The sequence below is a fragment of the Chionomys nivalis genome, chromosome 22 (assembly GCF_950005125.1).
Source record: "Chionomys nivalis chromosome 22, mChiNiv1.1, whole genome shotgun sequence".
In the NCBI taxonomy this organism is placed as follows: domain Eukaryota; kingdom Metazoa; phylum Chordata; class Mammalia; order Rodentia; family Cricetidae; genus Chionomys; species Chionomys nivalis.
In genome coordinates, this window is record NC_080107.1 from 47,162,367 (window position 1) to 47,178,781 (window position 16,415).

At 50.1% G+C, this 16,415-nt stretch overlaps 1 protein-coding gene across 10 annotated transcripts in view; it reads left to right on the plus strand.

Moving 5' to 3' along the window:
- Positions 1-7,124: 7,124 nt before the first annotated feature.
- Positions 7,125-16,415, plus strand: part of Prrc2b (proline rich coiled-coil 2B) — an 80,061-nt gene continuing 70,770 nt past the window's right edge. For 6 of the 10 annotated variants that reach the window (XM_057754709.1, XM_057754716.1, XM_057754714.1 and 3 more), the window contains exon 1: positions 7,125-7,323. The gene's annotated coding sequence lies outside the window, so the exon portion shown is untranslated. Of the gene's footprint in view, positions 7,324-7,360; positions 7,597-7,919; positions 8,043-8,751; positions 8,772-16,415 lie in introns of those variants that run through there. The other 4 variants (XM_057754719.1, XM_057754710.1, XM_057754712.1 and 1 more) reach the window with 4 other exon arrangements.

The window sequence follows — 16,415 nt, forward strand, 5'->3', positions numbered from 1 at the left end:
GACTCTTGGATCTGATTGTGTCATTGACCCAGGCCTGCTGGGCAGGATGCCAATCATCGAAAAGACTGGGTTTGCAAAAGCCAGCGAGGCTTTATTCAGGAGGTGGCCAAGCGTGGAGAGGGAAGAAGATTACTCAAATATGCCTCCCTGAGGACAGGAGGAAGGGGTATTTATGGGGCAGGGAGGCACAGCGGGTTGAGGTGTCTGTCAGTTGGAGGTGAGAGGCTACAATGGTCTTTGCATAACTAATTAGTCTCTGAAGCTCCTCACAGGGTCCATCTGCAGAAAATGGAGGCCTTAGTGCAATCTGAGGGCAGAATTTTCAGCTCCCTGAATCAAAGAAGTCACCAGGGAACACCTGCCCGGGGCCCACAAAAATAGCCCTCAAGTCCTTGAGGAGTAACAACAACCATTCTCACTCTGACCCACACAGCAGAGGCATGAGCCGCAGAAAGGTTCCTGGAAGAACAATAATGAGTCGCTCGGCCGCGTGACCTCCACAAACAGTGATTTGGGGTTTCTGGAGACAGGGCCTTGTTATGCTGTCCAGGCTATGGCCCCACCCTACAGGTACACGCCACCCTGCTAGACTCTACAATTAGTGACCTTAAAACCCTGCTAAACTGGGCATTGTGGAATAGACCTATAATCCTGTCACCAAGGATGTGGAAGGAGGACCAGGAGGTCAAGGTCATAGTTCACTACCGTAAGACCAGCTTAGGCTACATAAACTTGGTCATAAAATAGAATAAAACAAGTGTTATCTTAAGTACGTTTCAGGAGGGTGTCCGCTGAAGACATGGCCAGTTACTTGAGCCTCTCTGAGTCTCCTGTTCACGGCTCGTTGCTTAAGGAGGTGATGTGTGGAAAGTGCTGAGCAGAACTGGGTGTGTAGTAAGCACGGATGAGAAAGTCACAGAGGAGGCTGGGGTGCCGCTCACAGGTACAGCATCTTCCTGGCACACGAGAGGCCCTGAGTTCCATCCATTCCCCAGTACTGTGCACAGGAAAAAAGAATAATCTTGAAAATTTATTGAGCGACTTCTGAGAGAGGCAGGCTCAGTGAACAACTGCTAGTGAGTTGGCCTCTCTGCTTTTCGAGTAACTAATCCCTTTCTTCCTGAAGTCTGCACGGTGGTGTGTGTGAATGTGTATGCACACGTGTTTGTGTGCGTGTGTGTGTACATGCCAGGGAAGCCAGAGATTGACAGGCACCTTCCCCAGTTGGTCTGTTTGTTTCCTTTGCTCTTTTCCTTTTTTTTTTCTTTTTTCTTTCTCTGTAGCTTTGGAGCCTGCCCTGGAACTCGCTCTGTAGACTAGGCTGGCCTCGAACTCACAGAGATCTGCCAGCCTCTGCTGGTATTAAAAGTCATGCAGCACCACCGCCCAGCAGGTTTTAAGCAGGATTTTATTATGTAGCCTCAGGTGGCTTGGAACTCACTGTGGAGACCTGCCTGGCCTCAGACTCACAGAGGCCTGCCTTTGGGTCCCTCCCAAGTGCTGGGACAAAAGTGCTCCCGACTCCACCTCATACTTTGAGGCTGGGTATCTCACTGAACAACTGAGTTCAGCCAGTCTGGCCAGCAAGCTTGCTCTGGCAACCACCTGTCTTCACCCGAGTGCTGGGATTTCAGGTGGGCCTCATGGCCACTCAACATGTCAGTGGGTGCTGGGGATCCAGACTCCCCATCCTCATGTTCATATGGTTACTTCACCGGCTGGGCCATCCCCGCAGTCCTAGATCTCATATTAAAGCAAATGATTTGTCTCTGTGTTGCAAAAACAATTGTGGGAAAACCAGCTGGTGCCTTTCCACAGTCAGAGTAGTGATGGGGACCATGCAGGTCACCGTGGCGTTTTTCATCACTAGGCAGCAGAGGAGCCAGATGTGCTCAGGAATGTGCACATCTGGATGAAATGGTGCAAATACTCTTATTAAATCTCAGCCTGGGGCCGGGCAGTGGTGGCGCACGCCTTTAATCCCAGCACTTGGGAGGCAGAGGCAGGCGGATCTCTGTGAGTTCAAGACCAGCCTGGTCTACAAGAGCTAGTTCCAGGACAGGCTCCAAAACCACAGAGAAACCCTGTCTCGAAAAACCAAAAAAAAAAAAAAAAAAAAAAAAAATCTCAGCCTGGGGGACACTTTTGGAGCCTGTCCTCGAACTAGATCTTGTAGACAAGGCTGGCTTTGAACTCATAGAGATCCGCCTACCTCTATCCCCCCAAGTCCTGGGATTAAAGGCATGCGCCACCACTGCACAGCTACTTTTTTAAGTATTCTGTGAGACACAACAGCCAATACAGGAAAGGCACTTCAGTGGCACAAAAGGGTGCAGTGACCATGCAGGTCCCTACCCAGCAGTCAGTTAACCAGGACTAGAAAAATATAGGGACAAAGTTTACATCTGCCAGGAACACATGCTGTCCTCTCTTCCCTAAGCAATGGTTGACAACTATTGACACAGTAGTGACCTTTTACCAAGTCTCACAGACGCTGCAAAACCTAGCTTCTCTTATCTGTCTGTCTGTATATCTACATACCTACCTACCTACCTACCTACCTACTTACCTACCTATCTATTTTTGAGACACAGTCTTTCAATGAAGCTCTGCATATCCTGGAACTTACTTTGTAGACCAGGCTGGACTTGAACTCACAGAGACCCACTTGCCTCTGCCTCTTAATTACCGAGAATAAAGGCATGCACAACTGTGCCCAGCAGAATTGCAGTGTTTTTAATTGGCCATATAAAAATGCCTGCTCTTATAGAAATATGATGGTTTAATTACGGAAACAAATGCTATTTTCCTAGCATCATTTCTCAGTGTCTGTCTTTGTATTGTATTGCTGTGATGATTTGCTTTAAACATTTGAAAGATGGATGGGGTGGTGCACACCTATTATCCTAGCACTTGGAAGGCAGACATAGTTGGACGAGATCAAGGTCATCCTTGATGATATAGTAAGTTTGTGAACAGCCTGAGATCCTGCCTCTAAACATCACAGACCTGAACAGATTCCTTTCAAAGGAAGTGATGGTTAGTAATGACGATGATAAAGGTGACATTTCAAGCGTAAGCTGGAGTAGTGGAGAACTGAAGCTTCCACAGTGAACTCAAGGTTTCTGTGAGCCAGGCGGTGGCACACCTTTGATCCCGGGGCTCAGAAGGCAGCAGCAGGCAGATCTCTGTGAGTTCAAGGCCCGCATGGTCTACTGAGTGAGTTCCAGGACAGCCAGGGCTACGCATAGAAACCCTGTCTTGACAAGCAAAAAAAAAAAAAAAAAAAAAAAAAGTTTTTCTGAGAGCAGAGCATTAACAAACATGACTGTGTGAGTCTGTGTGAAGCAGGTAGGGTGTGGGTGCTATGTCTGTGTGTGCATATGGCAGCCCAAGGTCCATGTCAAATAGTTTTTACTCAGTTACCTCTAGCTTATCTTTGAGACAGGGTCTCCCGTTGAACCTGGAGCTCACTAATTGGCTAGGCTGGCTGGCTGATGACCTCCACAGAGCCTTTTCCCTCCCCTCCCAGGGCTCCAGTGCTGGTTCACAGATACACTATGAGCTTTTGTTTTGTTTTTAATTATTAAACTTTATTTTATGTGCATTGATGTGAAGGTGTCAGGTCCCTTGGAACTGGAGTTACAGACAGTTGTGAGCTGCCATGTGGGTGCTGGGAATTGAACCTGGGTCCTCTGGAAGAGCAGCCAGTGCTCTTCATCACGGAGTCATCTCCTTCGCCCAACAGATATGATTTTCTAGCATTACATCTGCTAACATCTGGCAGACCTACCTGACTCAGTGAATCAGTACTTTCCAAGTAAGCATTGTACTGATCATGTGGGCACTCAGAGGGCAGGGCAGGGGGATCCTGGTGAGCTTGAAGGCAGCATGGTTCACACAGAGCTCCTCACCAGCTCTGTTAGCAGATGTAATGCTTAAACATTGTATCTATTGAGCGAAGGAGATGACTCCGTGATTAAGAGCACTGGCTGCTCTCCCAGAGGAGCCAGGTTCAGTTCCCAGCACCCACATGGCAGCTCACAACTGTCTGTAACTCCAGTTCCAGGGTTGCATGGTGAGACCCTATCTCAAACAACCAAATGACCACTGCAGAAAACTGTAAAACCACATGTGTGTAAAGGACCCACTGAAGGCACAAGGGGCAGGAAAGGGAGAGACATTAGTGAGAGAACATGGCTGGCATGTCCAAGGCCCTGGGTTCAATCTTCAGACCAGAAAGAGAAAGGACAGACGATACTTTTGTTACTGCCAGTCAGCCACCCTCCTGCCCTGTATTTAGCAAACTCTTCTTCCCAGGCTGGTGATGTAGCTCAGCTGGTGGAGGGCTTGCCTAGTATGCACAAGGTTCTGGGTTTGATCCCCAGCAAGGTATAAATTTCTCATGGTGGCAAATGTCGTCTTGTCTGTTGGTGGAGAAGGCCTCGACCCGTAGCCCTCTGGAGGTGGAGGCCTTTCTGCCTTTTTTGGGGCCATGTAGTCCCTATCAGCTCTTTCACTATTTAAAGACCATGAAGAGCATTGGGAAAGATAAATACCTTTCCAGGCTGGGGACATGGCTCAGTGGACTAAGAGCTTGTCACGCAAGCATGATGTTTGAACCCCCAGGACCCACATAGTGGCCATCTCTAGTCACAGCGATCTTATGGTGAGATGGGAGACAGAGACAGAAACTTATGGGACAGAGATCCTGGGCTATGCCACAGGGAAGGGACAGACACCTAACATTACCCTGCCCTTTGGTTTCTAAATGTGTACCACTCATACACACATTTCTAGAGAAACACTTGCACACACACCCTGCCCACATGTGGCCCCCGAGCCCTGATTTTTTTTTCGTTTTGTGGTTGTTTGAGACAGGGTCTCTCTACAGAGCCCTGACTGTCCTGGAAATTTCTATGTAGACCAGGCCTGCTTCTTCCTTCTGAGTGCTGGGATAAAAGTCATGAGCCACCATACCTGGTCTCATGAATGGTATTTTTTTATCTAGTGTGTTGAATAAAATACATAGTTGTTCCACAGTGGGGTGGTAATGGACCTAGGACTCCTTGAGAAGACCAAAATGCAAAGACACCTCAGTTTCCTACGCCAAGTATTTACCTATGACCTTCACACAGGCTCCTGGGTCCCTTCATCATTTTCAGGGTGCTGTTGCCATCCACTAAACCTCAGGAGTGATGTAGAGAGATGCTCTGCCTTGTTGTCTTGGGAATAATGACAGAAATAAAGTCTGTTCATATCCAGTATGAATGCAGTTTTTTTCTGTTCTTTCTTTCTTTTTTTTTTTTTTTTTTGGATTTTCGAGAGACAGGGTTTCTCTGTAGCTTTTGGAGCCTGTCCTGGAACTAGCTCTTGTAGACCAGGCTGGCCTCGAACTCACAGGGATCCACTTGCCTCTGCTTCCCGAGTGCTGGGATTAAAGGCTTGCGCCACCACCGCCCTGACTTTGAACTTCTGATCCCCATGGCTTCCCTCTCCACAGAGCTGGGATTCCATACATGTCTGCACCACCACACCCTGCTGTACTCATTTATTTTTGAAACAAGGGTCTTGCTATGTAGCATGAGCTTTGCTGAGCCTCATTAGGCAAGGCTGGTCTCAGATGAACAGCGGCCCTCCTGTTTCAGTTTCTCCAGTGTTGGGATTATGGACATGTGCCACCACGCCTGGCAGGTTTATTTTAAAGAGGAGATAACATAAAAGTGATCATGGACACAAAGCAGTAAAAATGGGAAAGCATAGCAAAGGTGGTAAAACTCCCCCAGAACCTCACTCCCCAGGCACTGGGCCTGGCATTCCAAGTTCCGCAGAAAAGGGTGAACAGCCTTGGGAAAGCTATGTATGCTCTCCGTCCCTCCTTTTTCTTATCTGTTAATTGGAGCAATAATAAGTGCTCCGGGGTTGGCGTTAAATCAGACAAACCCAGCCCACTAACATAGGGCTTGGTAGCAGGCAGACCTGGGATTTAGCTTTTCAGAAAAATACTCAAGATGCTGTCTGTGGCTCCACTTTTTTTTTCTTTCAGTAACCGAACCCAGGGCCTCCTGCATAATAACCACGAATTCTACAACTGAGCTATATCCCCAACTATTCTCTTTTATTATTGCTTTTGTTTCTTGAATTTTATTTTTAATTGCCAGGGTATCTGGAATAAACAGGGAAAACTCCCTTCTTTGCATCACACTAGTAACCGCGAGGGGAGCCATTCTCTCTCGCAGACCTTTTGTTTTGCATTCACACAAATACAAGGTAACACCCAAGAGGGGTAGTGTATGACGTCTTTAACAAAAGGGGTGAAGTATCCATACTGTGCATTTGAACAATGAGCTACTTCTGCCTCCCCCCCCCCACCCCGCGCCCCCTCAGACACCCTCGAACACTGCCCCGGCCGTCGGGCTGTCGGGAGGTTCTATGGCTCTGTGGGTAGAGGGGGCAGGATCCAGGCCGGGTCCCTTTTTTGAGCCTTCCTTCCTGCTTGCCTTCCAGGCCCTAAGTCTGCATTCCCTGCCTTTTCAAGAGCCGCGCCCTTCCCACCTCCCCTTCCCACTCTCACCCCAGAGCTCTCCCTGGGGTCCTCTCTCGGGAGCCCCTTCTCCCACTCCATCGAGGGCCTTTCCATGGCGGGGGTCTCTACCCAGAGCCCCTCTCCATTGAGGTTTCTCTCTCCATCCTGTTCCTTCTCCACTTTTTCTCCATTTGAGCCATCTTCTCCGTTGCAGCCCCTTTCAACCGGGGCCCCTTCTCCACGGGGGATCCCTCTCTCTCCAGGTCCCTTTCCACCTAGGCCCCTTTCCCCCACTTAGGTCTCTTCTCCACCAAGGTCTCCCTCCATTTAGGCACCTTCTCCACCTAGGTCTCCTCTCCACCTAAGCCCCTTCTTCTCTATCGAGGTCCCTCCACGCCGCGTCCCCGCTCCAGCCGAGCTAGCTTCCTCTCCATTGAGGTCCCTCTCTTCCGCAGCTCCTCTGCACCGCGGCGGCCCAGCCCGCTCCCTGCACCCTCCCTCCCGGGACAGGGGCAGCGCGGCAGGGGGCGCTACGCGGGCCACCGTGCGGGCGGCGGGCGGGGGCGGCGCGGAGGCGGGGGCGGCGGCGGCGGGGGCGGGGAGCCGAGCGCGGGCGGGAGGCGGCGGCGAGCCACAGCGCCGAGGCTCCAGCGAGCGCCGAGGAGCGGGAGGAGGCAGGAGCGCAGAGCGCCGAGCCCCGCGCCGCCGCCGCGCAATCCGCCGCCATCCGCCGCCCCCGCGCCCGGCCGCCGCCCGACCGCCATCGCCCGGGCCCGTCGCTCGCGGACGCAGACCAGGTGGGCCGGGGCCGGGGCTGCGCTTTGTCTCCACTGCCGTGCGCTGCGGCGGGCTCGGGGCTGCGGCCTGGTCGGCGCTCTGCAGCTCGCCATTGTTGTGTGTCCGCGGCCAGGGCGGGAGGACGGCGGGCCGGGCGGGGCCGGGATCGGATCGCGGTCGGGGTCCGCGGAGGGCTCTCCTGCACCCGGGGACAGCGGCCTCGTAAGCCGAGGCGGGAGACGCGGGACCCCGAGGCCGCCCGGAACCGCAGGCCGAGCGCCGCCCCGGCTCGGGTGGGTTCGGCTGCGGGAAGTGGGGTGGTGTTTTCAGGGCACCCGGAGCCGCAGCTAAAAATGTTTGTTAATAAACAGGATGTCGCTGCTCGGGGCCTGCTAGATTGATGGGGTTTTTTTTGTTTTTTTCTTCGCCTACCTTTTAAGAGAGAAACGCAGCCCCTGTTGAGGTGGTGGGCCTCTTTGGAGAGGTTCTGCCTGCACAAAAGTGGACGCTGCTTTCCTTTCTTTGTAAATATCATGGGGAGATGAAACCCACTGTTAGGCAAGAATAGGTGTCCCCCGCCCCTCCAGGCAATGGTGAGCTTGAAGGAAGTGGGAGAAGGGGGGCGCCGATGCTCTCCGGAGTGTGTCATTTGCTAAATGGCTGCCTGGGAGAAGCCTTTATAAACGTCTGTCTTTTGCAGCACAGTTAAAATTTACCTACGGTTTTCTTTCCTGGAAAGGTTAGCGTGTATTTTCGGTGTGTTGTCTATTTTATACATCTCCTTTGGGCTTTCAGTCCGTCCGTTTGAAGCCTTGGCGTCTTTTCGTGGCAGTACAACTGCAGGGGCTCGTATTATAATGTCTGCACCGTCGTGCCGCAAGCTGGGATCTGAGGGGTACGGGCTGTAGAATGGGATACCTGCTGCCACCACCTCCAAACCCAGGGAGACATGACTTGGGTTTGTCATGCGGTCGGTGCTCAATGGTTACGGTGTTGTCAACGTAGGATAGAAGGTTGGCCACTTGTGGTGTCATCCATGCCTAAGCGTGCCACAGGTGCTGACTTTGGAGTGGCGACATTGGAGAAGGGATGCAGAACATTGGGTGGTGTAGGAGTTCCAGGTCAGCCTGGCCACATCGTGAAAACCTAACAAAATACCCACGTTATTTAGGTGCTTGGTCAGTGTGGGCTTCTGTGGGGAATGAGCTTGGGAAGGCATGTGTAGCCCACAAGAGCCTGCTGCCTCTCTAGTGGTAGCCGGGTTTCAGTGGGCTGGAACCCTGGGAAGGTAACTACCCTCCTTGGGGATAGGCAAGTAATTGTTTGGGAGCCTTCAGCTTGTTCAGGCAAGTGAGCCTTTGGAGCCCTGCTCAGGTACCCTTGAGTTACTTAAGTCTCTGAGCCCCAGCTCTTGCATCTATAAAATGGGAATAATTACAGCTGCTCGTGCATCTCGTGGGAGCCGCAGGTAAGATTCAACAGCAGAGCGTGTCCATCTGTGGGAAGGTGGTACGCATGCATGTTCTTGTGGTTCCTTGGTTGTGTTGGTCCCTTTTAATTCCTTGCTTTTGTCCTTCTGTTGTGTCTTCTGCGGTGGTGACCCCGTTTTGATAGTCTCTTTATTACCTTAGTGCCTAAAAGCAGTGGGCTGGTTTAGAAGACTGAGGGAGCCCAGCCAGATTCCGAGGCGGCTGGGAGACCCTGGAAGGACGAGGATAATACACGGAGGGTGGGAGGGAACCAGTATTTGTCCCCCTTAGTGGTGAGGCCTAGCTTGCCTCTTGGACTAGCCCTGAGTAACTCCTTGGTTCCCTTTGGATAAACAGTGACTTGCATCCGGGAGGGGGTGGGGGGATTGTCTCACTCGGTTTGGCTTAATCATCTTGTTTAAGGAACTTCCATGCCCCCTCCAGGCCCTTTATTCCCCTGCCTTTCGGCTGGTCTGTGTTTGGCCTCCTTCACTGGTCTGGTCCTAGCCTTCTGTGTCAGGGAAGACAGAGTCTGCTGTCCCTGCCTCCAAGACTTGAATTCCTGGGGAACTTGAATTCCTTGTGCTGCTTGTGCCGGCACCCTGGTGGGGCCTGCCCTAGTCCTCTGCACTCTTCACTGGCTTGGAATGGGTGAGGGGAAATCTCAGGGCATTTACAGTCAAAACCTTGGAAAGCGGAGTTTCTGGACTGGCCGGTCAGAACTGGCTCCTGAGCCTTGGGCTTTGCTGAGGGATTTTTGTTTGGCCTCTTAACTGTCCTCCATCCAGTTTGATGCACACACACACACACACACACACACACACACCCCACCACCTTTTCTCTGAAAGATTATTTTATTATACGTTAAGGTTTTCCTCTTTCCTTACACAGAGTACCAGCTCACATTGCCAATGGCTGTGGGTTGATTACCATTCCCATTGTTTGTTCTACCATTTAAGATCGAGCATTTTGGTGTTTGCTTCTATTTTAAACCGGAATAGGCAGGGAGGACCAGTGCATGTCTTTCTGAATTGCATACTGAGGCTCCTGTGCTGTCACATGTCTGGATCATGTTACAGGCTAGCAGGTATTAATAGGGCCTGCCCAAAGCAGACCTTAAAACATTTTTCTCGCCGGGCGGTGGTGGCGCACGCCTTTAATCCCAGCACTTGGGAGGCAGTGGCAGGTGAATCTCTGTGAGTTCGAGACCAGCCTGGTCTACAAGAGCTAGTTCCAGGACAGGCTCCAAAGCCACAGAGAAACCCTGTCTCGAAAACCCCCCCAAAAAAAAAAAAAAATTTCTCTTAGAAAAAGAAGGAAGGAAGAAAATGGCCAGCAGACGCCGTTGGGTTTTGTACTGTGAGCTTGTTACTTTTGGTTTTGAAATGAATATTGTATGCAATGGCAGGACTTAGTAAGTCTAAGGCCATTTTTTTTCTGAATCATAGTCATTTGTATTTATTGTGTGTGTCTGTTCATGTCCATGGTACCCTAGTGGTGGTCCTAGGGCAACCTGTGGGAGTTGGTTTCTCTCCTTAGGTTGTCGTTGGTGTTGGTCATCCTTCCCAGGAGCCATCTCTCGCACCTCAGTGTTTATTAGTGTTTTATTATTTGGGGATCATTTGGATGGGGCCACACATGGCCTGTGTTGTGTGGTGCTGGAAACCATGGAGAAGCGTGGTCAGCTTTCCAGAGCAGGAATATTGTTTACGATGAGCCTTTAGGTCTCACAGGGCCCCCTTTGGCCTCCTCACCTGGGAGCTGGCAAACCTGGGTCTCACCGCAGGTGATGCCACTGTTTGCACCAGCAGGCCTGTGGGAAATCTGTGTGCCAGGAGGGTGTTTGCCTTGGTGACTTGAGTCGGAAGCCTCGCTTGAGCTTTGTTCTCAACTGCACTTTTTTTTAATCCTGTGCTAGCTGAGAAACGTGATTCCCAGACCTTCTCCAGTGCTGTAGCAATGCTGACCTGTGAAGTGGCTCATGCAGTGGGGGTGGCTGGTCACGCAGGGTGAAGTCCACTTCGATTGTGTACCTATTGTCTGAAGTGTTTTCCTCTGTGCCTCTCTGCAGCCAGCCTTGGTCCTCTATCCCTCCTTCCGGACCATTACCTCCTTTCTCTGTGGTGCAGGAGAAGCTGAGGTGTTGGGAGAAGCCGAGTTGATTACGTTTTCAGTTCTCCCATCCTGCATCAGATACTCCGTGGCCACTTCTTTCCCTGCCGTTGTGTAAGGCCCTTTAAAATAGCGTTTCCATACCCTATGATTAAAGTGAAATTCCTGAGGAAAAAAGAAAAGACTGAAGAGGATTAATGAGGAAATAGGAATGCAAACCATCTCTCCTCGGCCCTAGACTGGAGAACGAACAGAAATATATTGGCATCCTTACACCCAGAACATTCCACATACACTGTGCACAGTGACAGCTTGGTTCTTCCTATGAGTGTTGTATTTCATGCATCTGCCGTGATTTATTTAATCTTGCAATTTGTTAGGCAATTTGGTTGTTACTCACTCCCCCACCCCCAAGACATTCCTCTCTGTTCTTATCATCTCTAGCTATCACTCCTGCAGTGAGATTTCTGAGGTCAAAGGGTGTGAGGACTGTTCTGGTTTTCTTCTAGAGTTTTTAGTCCGACCTTCCTCTTCCTCAGGTTCTGGGTGGCTCTATCTGGATTTTTAAGGTTTATTTTGTTTAATTATGTTCATGTGGGTATGTGTACAGGACTGCAGTGCTCGCAGAGTTCAGAAAAGGGTGTTGGGTGCCCTGGAGTTGGAATTACAGGTGATTGTTAGCAGCCTGACGTGGGGGCTGGGAGCCGATCTTAATGCTTCCCCATCTCTCCAGTCCCTGGTTCAAGGGCTTCATCACAGACTGGATGGAGTGTAGACAGGGCACTTGTCTCAAACCTCCAATTGTTCTGGCGGTATGGCAGGAAGCCCCTCCCAAGAGACTTTGGGGACCGCCCCAACCTGTTATTACTTTCTTTTTTTGGTGTGTTCGGATTGAAGTTGTGAGCCACCGCCTCCCCAGGGGAGGGGAGGGATGGGGTGGGTAGTGGTTTCTGTTTGAGAGAGTCTCTCTTTGTAGCACTCTGATGAAGCCTGGAATAAGCAGTGTAGTCCTGGCTGGCTTCAAACTCACAGAACTAGGCATGGTGGTATAAGCCTTTAATCCCAGCAGATCTCTTTAATGCCAGGCAGATCTCTTAGAGCATGGCCAGCCTGGTCTACAAAGCGATTTCCAGGATAGCCAGGGTTATACAGAGAAGAAACCCTGTCTTGAAAATACAAAAACCAAACCAAAACAAACAACAACAGAAATCCCCAAATTTCACAGAGATTTTGCCTTTTCCACTGCCTGAGTGCTGGTGATTAAAGGTACTGGCCACCTTGCAGTCCCAGAGGGCCTCGACTTGGCAACCTGCCTGCCTCCTCTTCCCAGGTACTGAGATTACAGTGTGTGCTACCATCTTGGTTCTGCTTTTCCTTATCTCACTTTTAACAATTGTTTTATTTTGTGTGTGTGTGGGTACAGTGTATGCGTATGTGCATGGATGTGCGCATGCTCGTGGAGGCTTGCAGTTGAGTTTGCTGTTTTCCTGGATCGCTCTCCACCGTATGTGTGGCGGCACAGCCACTGAACCCAGAACTCACCGATCTGGCTAATCGAGCTACCTTGTGCAGGTGGACCGCCAAGCTCGCTTAGCTTTTATGCTTTTCATGCCTGTGCAGCAGGCACTCTACACACAACCATCTCAGCCCCCAAGCAGTTTTTATTGTGCTAAAAATTCATTGTGAGTGTCCAGGTCAGTGGCATGAGGTCTGGTGACAGGGACACACACACACTCACTACCAGCCATCTCCAGGCCCCTCGTCCTGAACCGAAAGGCTTTCCATTGACACTTCCTCATCCTCCCTGCATCGTCAGACCGCTGCCAGCCTGCTTTGTGTCTGAGTTTGGCCGTTCTGGGCACCTTGTATAAACAGGATACCCCACAGTTCATTTTATTCCTGGCCTACTTTATTAGCACGCTCGCAAGGCTCATTCCATGTTGTAGTGTTTCAGAGCTTTCTGAGGCTGAGACACGAGGATCAAGAATTTCAGTGTAAGCCGGGCGGTGGTGGCGCACGCCTTTAATCCCAGCACTCGGGAGGCAGAGGCAGGCGGATCTCTGTGAGTTCGAGACCAGCCTGGTCTACAAGAGCTAGTTCCAGGACAGGCTCCAAAACCACAGAGAAACCTTGTCTCAAAAACCAAAAAAAAAAAAAAAAAAAAAGAATTTCAGTGTAGTCTGGGCTGCAGAGCCAGACCCTGCCTTAAAAACAAACAATAAGATGGCCAGATGGCCCAGCACGTAAAGGTGCGTGCCACCTGACAGTGCAGGCCTGAGGACCTGAGTTCAAATCCAGGTAAAACTAGGAGAGAACCAAGCCTCCAGAGTTGTCCTCTTGATCAACACACACACACACAAACACACACACACGAGTGGCTGCTCCACCCCTCCCCTCACACTTTCCTGCGTGCACATGTACTACATTTTCTTCATCCATTTCTCTGTAGTGCACAGCTACCCTGGGTGTGTGCTGTTGTTTCCTGTGTAAATGCACTCTCATCACCTTTAAGTGTGATGAGCTAGAGGATTGTGTAAGAGGGTCTCACGAGAGGCCACCAGAGTCAGGCTCAAGTCAGCCTGGGAAAGTTGGGGTGGTGGTCTGGAGTTTGGCAGAATTGAAATATGCACCCACTTGGAAGTAGTACGCTGAGGCCCCGGGGTGTTTTATGTTGAGATTGGTACTGAGGCCCTTTGAATATGGACATTCTGTAAGTGCTCCACCTCCCAGCATGCATTGGGTCTTGGCTTTGTACAGATGATTGGATAGGAGAAGGGATCTGTGGCCAGCGCCCTTTCTCAGGTCTCTTTGTGTTCCACGGGGCTTTTTGGGCAGGTGGTGTTTACAGACCGTCCAGAGCTTAAAGAACAGCTCTGTTCCCACAAGGACAGAAAATACAGGCCTGTCTGGGAGGGACCGGGTCCCTCCTGCCTGGGTGACCTGAATGGGCTCAGTGTTTAGAAGTCACTAGGGAGAGCAGGGGTGTTTGGAGACAAAATACGACATTTTCTGGTGTTTGTTTCCCCAATAAATTAATTACAAAAGTACGTACGTGTGCATGCAATACTGATTTAAACAAAAGAAGGAAAAAGTGAGTGAGCACAGAGAAGCGCATGCTGTTTACAGTTGGCCCTGTTGATGGGCTTGGGGAAAGACTTAGAAAACAAATGGGGAGGGGTGGTGCTGGGGTGCAGCGGGGTGCAGAGATGTAGGTGAGCTCACATCAGGTCCTGTTTTTTTTTTTTTTTTTTTTTTTGGCCAAGGTTTCTCTGTGGCTTTGGTGCTTTGGTGCCTGTCCTGGAACTAGCGCCTGTAGACCAGGCTGGCCTTGAACTCACAGAGATCCACTTGCCTCTGCCTCCAGAGTGCTGGGATTAAAGGTGTGCACCACCACTGCCTGGCCCTTATTAAGTTTTTAAAAAATGAACAAGTATATATAAAAAAACAAACAAAAATAACTCAATCCCATGGCCCAGATATTCCCAGTAGGCTTATTTATTTTAAAAAGAGGTCTCACTGGTTGTCCCAGGCAACTGCTTGTGTAGACCAGGCTACTTTGACTGCACAGAGGTCCACCTGCCTCTGCTCCGAGTGCTGAGTTAAAGGCTCATATGCCACCACACCTGTAAATACATAGATTAAGCTAGGTGCGGTGGCTCGTGCCTTTAATACCAGCACTCAGCCGGCAAAAGTAATTTTTTTTTTTTAAAAGAAATCAATTTATAGGGACTGGAGAGATGGCTCAGAGGTTAAGAGCATTGCCTGCTCTTCCAAAGGTCCTGAGTTCAATTCCCAGCAACCACATGGTGGCTCACAACCATCTGTCTGGTGCTCTCTTCTGGCCTGCAGGCATACACACAAACAGAACATTGTATACATAATAAGTAAATAAGTAAATAAATAAATAAATAAAATAAATTAAATAAATCTAAAAAAAAGAAAAAAAGAAACCAATTTATCAAAAGTGTAATAAAAGCCGAACTAAGATGGCAGCACTCACTGTAACCTTGGTACTTGGGAAGTGGAGGCAGGAGGATTGCCAGTTGTCTTAGAGTTTTCAAGTTGGGGAGGGTTTATTTGGCTTATACTTCAACATTGCTGTCACTGAAGGAAGTCAGGACAGGAACTCAAACGGGCAGGATCCTAGAGGCAGGAACTGGTACAGAGGCCATGGAGGGGTGCTGCTTACTGACTTTGCATCTTTAAAGAACTGGGGACAACCAGCCCAGGGGTGGCCCACCACCATGGTCTGGGCCCTCCCCCGTTGATCATTAAGTAAGGATCTCAAGGAGGCTGAGACTTCTTCCCCTGATGACTCTGGCTTGGTTCAAGTTGTCACACAAAACCAGCCAGTACACACCATTCAAGGCCAATTTAGGTTCATAGTCGAGTATGGTTGTGCACACCTTTAACACCAGCACTGGGGAAGTAGAGGCAGGTGGAACGCTGTGAGTTTCAGGCCAGCCACGACTACATAGTGAGATCCTGTCTCAAAAATTGTGTCTCAGTGTGTGCAAGCATAAGGGAATGTGCCATGGTGCACGTATGGAGGACAGCTTCTTCAGAAGCGTGGTGTATGTTAAATAGCCTGTGAGCGGGTTGGCTGCAGCGTCTTGTTAAGAACCCTAATTTGCCCTTTGCGCGACCCTTTCTGTTGGTATCTAGTAGGCGTGAGGTGGTGGTCTCAGTGCAAGGCCTCTGGAGTCGGGGTAGTAGGGCCAGAGACTGCGAGCTGCTGCTCTGTTGCTCAGAACTGAATTGTGGATGTGGGTCTCTTGTGCAGGGCCACGGTAGGAGCTGCTCTGGTGGTGGCAGGAGCTGTTCTGGTGGTGGCTCAGGTGAGGACCCCTGTGTGGCTGGGAGAGGGTGCAGTGGGGCCTAAGAAGAAAGATGATCCTGGAGGCAGAGACAGGCAGATCTGTGAGTTTGAGTGTAGCCAGGGCTACACAGAGAAACCTGGTCTGGAATAAAAACAAAACAAATTATATATATATATTTTTTTGTGTGTGTGTACATGTGTGTGCACATGGATGTCACTGTGCACGTGTGGAGGTTAGAGGACAACTTACAGGAGTTGGTTCTCTTCTACCGTGTAGGTCCCTGATTAAACTGGAGTTGTCAGTTTGACAGGAAGTACCTTTACCTGCTGAGCCTCTGTATTTTATTTACTTATTTATTTTTAGATTTATTTATTCATTATGTATACAGGATTCTGTCTCCATATATACCTACAGAGCAGAAGAGAACATCAGATCTCATTACAGATGGTTGTATGCCACCATGTGGTTGCTGGGAATTGAACTCAGGACCTCTGGAAGAACAGCCAATGCTCTCAACCACTGAGCCATCTTTCCAGCCCTGTATTTTATTTTTTTGAGACAGGGTCTTGTGTTGCTTAGGTTGGCCTTGGATTCATTAGGAACCCGAGGACGCTCTTGACATGGTTGTGACTTTACCACACCAAGCATAGAGTGACTGGAGAAGCAGATGTGGTAAGGCCTGGAGCAGTGGGGAGTCGGGGGCTAGGGACT